Genomic DNA, 8,911 nt, shown 5'->3' with positions numbered 1-8,911 from the left:
GGGTGTTTTTTACTTCTTTGTATTTCAAATCATTGACTTGATTCTTGAAATCCTCTAGTCTACTGTTGGGAGTCTGTATAATATTCTTTATTTCAGTCAGTGTATGCTTAATTTCTAGTTGGTCCTTTATCACAACCTCGAGGGTCTCATTAGATTTCTTGTAGGTCTCATTAAGTTTATCGGCAATTTCTAGAAAATTCTTGAAAAACCTTAAAAGTGTAGGTTTGAACTCTGTATCCAGTAGTTTGCTTTCCTCCATTTCTGTCATTTGTGTCCTGTTTCTTTGTCTCCGCATTTTTTATGCTTCCCTGTGTTGATACAGTGGTTTTCTGTGCTAAGTGTCCTCTAGGGCCCAGTGGCTTAGCTTCCCCAATTACCTGAGTTGGACACTCTTGGTGCACCCCCTTGTGGTCTTTGTGCACATTCTTGTTGTGGTTAAGCCTTGATTGTTGTAGGTATCACTGGGAGGAATTGACCTCCAGGCCAATTGGCTGTGAGAATCAGCTGTGTCTGCAGTGGGAGAACTTCTCTGCTGGAGACACCCCTCCAGGGCAAGACTTGCTTCAATGGGGCTTTGGTGCTCACTCAGGCACTTTCTTAACCAACTTTGAATTATTCTTTTTTATATGCATATAATGTGGTAAAGAACTATTCTTCTTATGGTAAATTTAATACAAAAAATTATATGTTACATTTATCTTTGCAATATTTGGATAAGATGAGTACCAGCTGAGAGAGTTAGGTGTTAAACTATTGGCCCAAGACCACAGTTATTCAAAAGAAAGATGAAATGACGGCAAATTCTTTCCACTCACATTTCATTAAGCCTCTATCTCTGTCTCTTCCTGCAAGTCTGTTTAATCTGCTATAGTTAAAACTTGAGTTGCCTGTTATTTCCTCAAATATTATTTACTTATCATATTCCATGAAACACAGGGGATTAAAAACCTGTTAATCATCTTTTTAATCATCTAATAAAATGTACAGTCTTTAGCATAAATCTGCACAGATTCATTAATGTGCACTGGAATGAATAAAACTAAGCATTTATCTGAGATGCCTGTTCTTTTTTATTCCTTTCTGTAACAAGAATATTCATCTTCATTGATGCATTTCCACAAATATAACAAATACCTTTATGCCTACAAAAATGTTCTAAATTTAAAAAAGATTAATCATTGGATTTAAAAGTCCATGTTTTGATATGGCTCACCATGTTAATGTATTCATGCAACAACTACTGGCTGAGAATCTTTGTGAATAAGCCTATGCTGGACACTAGGGTTATAAAATATAACACAGAGATATGATTTCTAGCCTTATGAGCAGAATCTCATCTATTATATAATATATTCTCAGCATCAATGCAAATTTAAAAGACTTATAATATTACCACTTTTGTAACATTTTAATCTCTGAACATTCTACTTATCTCCTGCTATTTTACTGACATTCAGTATTCTCCATAAATATTCTACTAGTCCCTGGCCAAGTTTTGTTTCAACTGTATTAGAAAGTCAACAATTCATTTCACTTATTACTATTGTATTCTTACTTTAAATATTATATTTACCTAAAATATCTTTATTATGGGGAGGGCAGTAAGTAGAAAAGCAATTGATTCCATTATAAGCACTTATACAATTAGTCATGGAGAGTAACAGGACTGCTGGTAAAACAGGTCACCCAAAACAGAGATGGTATCAAAGTAGTAGTCAAGGACTAACGCCTAAAAAAAAAAAGCACCTCCAATAGAGGATTAATTTAATTTTAAAAACAAATACAAGCTATTGATTCACTCTTCTCAACTTAACTGGACAGTCTACTTGTAGTATAACTGTCAGGTAAACACATATATCTTTACAACTTGGTGGTCCCAAGTTTTTTTAAAAAAACCATTTCACATAAAGGAAAGATATAATATGAAAACAGATCAAGAAATACACTAACAAGCAAAAATATATGGAAAAGAGGAACACACAGTTTTTTGTTTTTTTGGTTTGTTTGTTTTTTGTTTTTGTTTTTTGCTCAGAAGAATCTTTAATGACTTTGGCTCATGGCCCCTCACCCCATCTCTGGATCTGTTCCCAGGGAGCTGTCAGTGGAGGTCCCCTGAGAGGTTCAGAAGGGCATCCAGGGACCTCGGGCCTGGAAGGGAAGGGCCGTCCTCTCTCCTTGTGACCATTGGTGACTGCTGGGTAGAGGCTGCAGAAAATGGGTCCCAAGCGCAGGGTCTCTGGGTGCTACACATCTCACAGCCAGGCCGACTCGGGGCATTGATGAAGATGCAGGAAGGGCAGGGCCAGCCGGGCTGAAGGGAGCAGGGGAGGCTGGAGCTGGCTGGCTGAGGAGCTTGGGGCAGCCCCAATGTCTGAGAAAATAGGCGGTCTAGTTCCCCATCCATCTTCTGGGGGCACTGAGGGCTGCGTCCTGGGACTTCTCGCGGGGCTGAGAGCAAGTAGAGGAAAGCAGGGTCCCTGTCCTGCCAGACCCCATAGGAAGCGAGGCTGCGCTCGGGCACACACAGGCACTTGCCAATGACCCAGCGCTGCACAGCTGGTGGGAAGCCGAACTCCGAGAAGACCTGCTCCTGTAGGGCCGAGATGGTGCAGTGGGGTGGACCTGCAGTGAGACGTGGGCAGAGGACGAAGCATCTTCCACTGTGACCTGTAGCCTGATGGGGCCAGGAGGGAAGCAGCTCTCCTGGAGCCGGACACTGAGGGCCACATGATGCTGGGCCACGAGGGCTGCAGCTTGGGCTGCCCCCTTCTCATCGCCATCCTCAATGGCCTGGGCCAGGCGCGGGGCCAGCTCTTCTTTCTCCATCAAGTCTCCAGAACTCGGGCCATCCATCTTGGGGGCCTTGAGTGTGTGCATTTCAGGGGGACTGGGTGGGGAAACAGGGCACGTCTCTGGGCCCAGGGCTGGAGGCAGGGTGTCACTGCCATTGTGTCCCTCCGCCGTGGCACCTCGAACCAGGGCTGCCCACCGCTGGGCTTCCTGGGGGTTGAGGAAGGGCAGGCTTAGGGCCCCAGGCCCTCCTGGCGGAGGCTGCAACCCGTGCTGGCTGGGGCCTCCTCGGACGGTGTAGGAGACGGACTCCAAAGGCCACTCCAAACCGACCGCCCCGCGCCCCGCGCCCAGTAGCTCCAGCCGGAAGCGCCTGGCCGCTTGGGGTCCGCGCTCAGCTGCAGCCTCCGTAGCTGCGCCTCAGCGTCCGGTCCGGCGGCGGCGTGCACGGTCAGCAGCACCGAGGAGGAGCCCGGGTCCGAGGCCGCCGCCGCTCCGCCCACCGGCGGCGCCATCTCGGGTCCAGCCGTGTCTGGGCCGTCCGACTTCGCTTCCGTGGGCTGGGACCGCCGGGCGCTTGTCAGGAGCACACAGTTTTGACTTAACTCAAGAAACTGAGAGGAGATAGGTGCAGGAAGTGTGCATCCTGGAGAGTCAGGTGTGAAGATTTTAGAGTAAGAATTTATATGAATTGAATCGCCCCTGATTCTGAATAAAAGCATCTTGCAGAACTTTCACTCCATGGCTTACACACCTACCTCACTTGGCTCTATTCCTTACTTACTTCCAGCCTTTACTTAAATGAGCCTGAAAAACTTGGGGATATAGCATACGGAGGAAAAATAAAATAACCACACAGAATGTTCCCCTTCTACTTTAGGTCTTTGTTACTAGAAAATTCCTGAAAAACAATTTAAATGTAAAGTCTGTGGCTTTGCTGAATCAAGCCCCTCAGTTAATATTCAGAAAACACCCTCAGTTTGGGTTAATAGCATTGTTGATGGTACCTATTATAGAGGGATAGCTGAACAGAGTCTATCTCAAAACCAGTGTTAAATCAGTATCAGGGAAGAGAGGGGGGGGAAGGCAGTCTAAAATTATAAGTGCAGACAAATCTAAGACCCCTGCCCTTCTCGGTCCACACTTCCTTCAGGGTCTTCATCATTACAAATGTTCTCTGCCATTTGCCACCCTTGCCTGATATTGTAACAACAGTTCCGGTGGCCCATCCTCTGCATCTTCGGGCATTGTCCCCCTCCAATTTTACTTAAATTCCAGACATTCAATCTGTGATCAGTACCAATGGAAGCCAAAGTAGTCACATTGTGAGGCAACCACTGAACCTGGAATATTTCATCCTTATGTGATTCAAAGGAAGCTAAAGAATTGATAATATATAAAGAAATATGTTCATAAATACATTAGATACATTTTACTTAGAATGTTTAACCTATTATTTTACCCATGGAAAATCAGAAATTCTTATGGTATTACCCCCTTAAACTTTAAAAATGTATATATACATGTAAACTTTACTTTTGTGTCTATATGTATGTGTGTAAAACAATAGTCTTTGAAAATTACTGTTCCTCCAGAATTCACTAAAATTTAATATGTAGCATATTAGGAACAAATATAACAGCATATATAACTATTTCAACCTATCTATCTTTTGTAAAAGAGATATTTTACAAAAATCAACACTTCTTTCCATTTATTTTCTACTTTATATTACCTAAACACTATTGTTTCAGAGTTTACTAGTATATTCCTCCCTGAAAATAAATAACATTTTCATACTAAATAAATCTTTACTGGTGTTAAATTTATACAGTTGTAAAATAGATAATTGCATTATGAAATATAGAAGCATTTCTCTTATTCTTATTTTCATTAAATTCCTAAAGCAGACATTCAGATGCTTTTGCATCCTGAATTATTATATCATGTAATGTGAAGTCAAATAATATAAAATTATTTGTACTTGATCAGTCTTTACATACAAAAATGGTAATTTTCAAGCATCAACCTAATGGTTGTTTATTTGTCTGTATTTCTTCCTAGAATGTGAGTTCTTCATAGTCAGGAACTGTACCTTATTCCTATTTACATAAGTTATACACCCATAATGGTTTTCTGGTTTTCCTGTACTTGAAGAAGTATTATTTCTGCACCCTGAAGAAAAAGTGTCTTTATAAGATTACAACTATCCAGAAAAAGTGCTCTTTATAAGATTATAACTAGAAAGATGGATCAGTCTAGCCCTGACTTCAAGTTCTTTCAAGGAACAATGAAAAAATCCATGAAATCCTGAATGCAACACCTGGCACATAGTAAATCTGCAATATACTAGTAGCTAGTCCATACAAGTAACAACTTAGAGTTCTAATCTACTAGGAGATACTATATCAGCTAAGGCTTCCAGGAGGTATATCAAAAGACTGGATGAGAGTTTTCCTAGATGTACGTGGTGAGGTTTAGTGGAGAAGAACCATGGCAAATAGCCAATACAGCTAGAATCCAAGGAGGAGCTCTGTAGATGATGTTGAAAGGATCAATTTAGATTTTAAAGTAATCAATTCTTTTGATAAAACACATTCAAAACTTGCAGCAGTTATTAGTGCATTTAGGAAGAAACCCCTATATATCTTGTATGATTGTTCCTTCTCTTTAATAAACACTACTGTTAGGATTCACTAAAGTATAAAATACTCTCATCCTTTTGACCCAGCACCACATGCTTCCATAAAGATTTCATACATTGATCTTTTGAGATTTCAAATATTATTTGTTAATATTTCAATGCAACTTAAAAATCATGTAGTGTAAATTAAATTGTGGACTAGATAGACAGATTATTCAATATTACATTTTCAATAAATATTTCTGTCTTATACTATTCTGCCATTTTCTTTGATGTCCTCTAAATTGGTCTAAAAGATGAGGAATTAAAAACAAATTATTTTGAGAAGGACCCTTCAATCATTGAAACTTTGCTTGCCATATTTCTTATTTTTAAATAAAAAAGAGAATGATTTTCTTTTTGAATAAACTTTCACAGCACTTACTATGTGCGAGGCACTGTACTAAGCATTTTTCATACATAATCTTATGAAACTCTCACACCCACTTTGTGAGGTATCATTATCACATTTACAGGTGCAGAAACTGAGGGCAATTAAATTAGACAATGCGCCCATTATTCAATCATAAGTGGAAGAGCCAGATTTAATTGGAGGTATGTCTGACTCCCGAATCTGGGCTTAAGCAATTGAAACTATGAGCAGCTGGGAGCTTTTTGTTCCAATCTGTTATGAATATAAGACCTAAAATTTACTTTAGGCTAAAGCTGTTAACAAAGGCATAGCTATGTAAACACCCAGAATTCCCATTTATCTTCAACAAAGAATATATGCAGATGGTAAATAAGCATATGAAAAGATATTTCATATGATATGTCATTAGGGAAATGCAAATGAAAACAACAATGAGATACCACTTCATACCTATTAGAATGGCCAAAATCCAGAACACTGACAACAACAAATGCTGACAAGGATGTAGAGCAACAGAAACTCTCATTCATTATTGGTTGGAACACAAAAGAGTACAGCCACTTTGGATGGTAGTTTGGTGGTTTCTTAAAACACTACACATACTCTTATCATACAATCCAGCAATCACAAACCTTGATATTTACCCAAAGGAACTGAAAACTTACGTCCACACAAAAACCTACACATGGGTGTTTATAGCAACTTTATTCATACTTTATTCATAATTGCCAAAACTTAAAAGCAACAAATATGTCTTCATAGGTAAATTAATCTGTGGTACAGCCAGACTATTCAGAGCTAAAAAATATTATTCAGAGTAAAAAAAAAGAAAAAAAGAAAAGCTATCAAGGCATGGAAGAACCTTAAATGCATATTATTAAGTGAAAGAAGCCAATCTGAAAAGGTGACAACCTATCTGATTCTAAATATATGACATTCTAGAAAAGGCAAAACTATGGAAATAGTAAAAAGATTAGTGGTTGCCAGGAAGTGGGGGGAGGAATGGATGAATAGGCAAAGCACAGAGGATTTTTAGGACAGTGAATTACTTTGTGTTTTACTATAATAGTGGATATGTGTCATATTCTGTGTGCTATCCACAGTGGGGGGTGTGCAGGAGGCAGCAGAAATATATTTTTCCAAACCTACAGAATAAATAACACCAAGAGTGAACCCTAAGATAAATTATGAATTCTAGGTAGTAATGACTTATCATAAAAAAATAAAGTATTTTATTAAAAATACTAGAGGCCCAGTGCACAAAATTCATGCACTGGGCAGGGGTGTCCCTCAGCCCAGCCTTCACCCTCTCCAAACTGGGACCCCTCAGGGGATGTCTGCTGCCTGTTTAGGCCTAAACCGGCAGTCGGACATCCCTCTCACAAACCGGGACTGCTGGCTCCCAACCACTTGCCTGCCTGCCTGCCTGATTGCCTCTAACTGCTTCTGCCTGCCAGCCTGACCACCCCCTAACCACGCCCTGATTGATGCCTAACTGCTCCCCTGTGGCCTGATTGCCCCAACTGCCCTCCCCTGCTGGCCATCTTGTAGTGGCCATCTTTGACCACATGGGGCGGCCATCTTGTGCAAGGGTATGATGGTCAATTTGCATATTACCTCTTTATTAGATAGGATTTCCCCATTCATCATTCTATTGTGAAGAATAAGAACACATTAGTTTTATTTGTACATTTGCCTTTTTGAAATATGCCATAGTGAAAAAAGAAATGACACTGAATCATTTCTAAGAAATGTAAGAGTACATAATTACATATATGCTGCCTAGATATAAAATAAATAGTGACTGATAAAGACACTTTTTATTTAAACAAACAAGTTCGATTTTCAGCAAAACCTGAACAAAATCCAAATTACTGCTTTTGTTAATAGTGGTAATTGTCTCCTTGAAGGCACAGGCTACTTCCCATCCATCTTTGTGTTACATACACCTGGCCCAAGCCCCAGAAGATGGCTCTTGGTAAAGGTCATTGACTTTAATTTATTTAAAGGAACACTGAAAAGACATTCATGAAATGTGGATGCCCACATTCCACAGGATTGAGCAAATTGTGCCACAATAAACAGACATGCCAAAAGATCTAGAGACTGAAGCTGTGTTTTTAAACATGCCACTACTCTTAGTTTACTTGATCAGATGCAATAACAGATAACTTTGAGCTAGGGAATATGCTGAATGCTTGACATGGACTATTCTACTTCACTGTCACTCTCATTTTAGTGATAAGAAACTAAAAGTTCAGAGAGCTTAAATAACATGACCAGTGAGAAGAGAGGCCAGGATTTAAAGCCTGGCAAGTTTATTATTATTATTGTTCTTTTATATATTTTATTGGTTTCAGAGAGGAAAGAAGAGGGAGAAAGAGATAGAAACATCAATGATAAGAGAGAATCATTGATCGGCTGCCTCCTGCATGCCCCCTACTGGGGATCGAGCCCAAAACCCAGGCATGTGCCCTTGAACGGAATCAAACCTGGGACCCTTCAGTCCACAGACCGAAGCTCTATCCACTGAGCCAAACCAGCTAGGGCCTGGCAACTTTATTATTTTTTACTACTCTAAACCTACTATAAAGCCTCTTAAGAGATGTGGCAAGCCGGCACAGCCATAGCATACTCAGCCCCACATTGGGCACCTTGTGTGCTGCGCCAGCTTAGCCAGGTTTGGTGACCCTGAGAGGGGGCGGTGAAGAACTGAGAAAAGACAGACAAGAGAATGAAAGCTGGGTCTGGGTGGGATGCTGTCCTCTCTGATGGAGAGCTAGCGACAGTGCCACAGACTACAAGCTGTGTCTTTATTTTATAGCCAGATTCCACTAGGCAAAGTAAGGGCATGGTCAAGATGTTTACAACATCCTCATGGGTTTCAATCCTTCTCAATTACATGCACCTGAACTCTATCAAGCCCATATTTCTCAGACATGTGGGGTCACCTGTTCAGACCATTGGTTCAAACTTACAACTATAGCCTTTGGCTATAATTGTGCTGGAAGGGCTTTGCCCTCCAAGCTGGGACTTGCACATAGCCATGAGAGGACTGTGCCCTC

At 40.6% G+C, this 8,911-nt stretch overlaps 1 pseudogene; it reads right to left on the bottom strand.

The window, feature by feature from the left end:
* Positions 1 to 2,037: 2,037 nt before the first annotated feature.
* Positions 2,038 to 3,305, bottom strand: LOC118658429 (annotated as a pseudogene).
* Between the last annotated feature and the right edge of the window lie 5,606 nt (positions 3,306 to 8,911).

Source organism: Myotis myotis, unplaced genomic scaffold, assembly GCF_014108235.1.
Source record: "Myotis myotis isolate mMyoMyo1 unplaced genomic scaffold, mMyoMyo1.p scaffold_m19_p_1, whole genome shotgun sequence".
Classification (NCBI taxonomy): Eukaryota; Metazoa; Chordata; class Mammalia; order Chiroptera; family Vespertilionidae; genus Myotis; species Myotis myotis.
The sequence above is the reverse complement of the archived record's forward strand: the minus strand, read 5'-3'. Positions and strand labels throughout refer to the sequence as shown.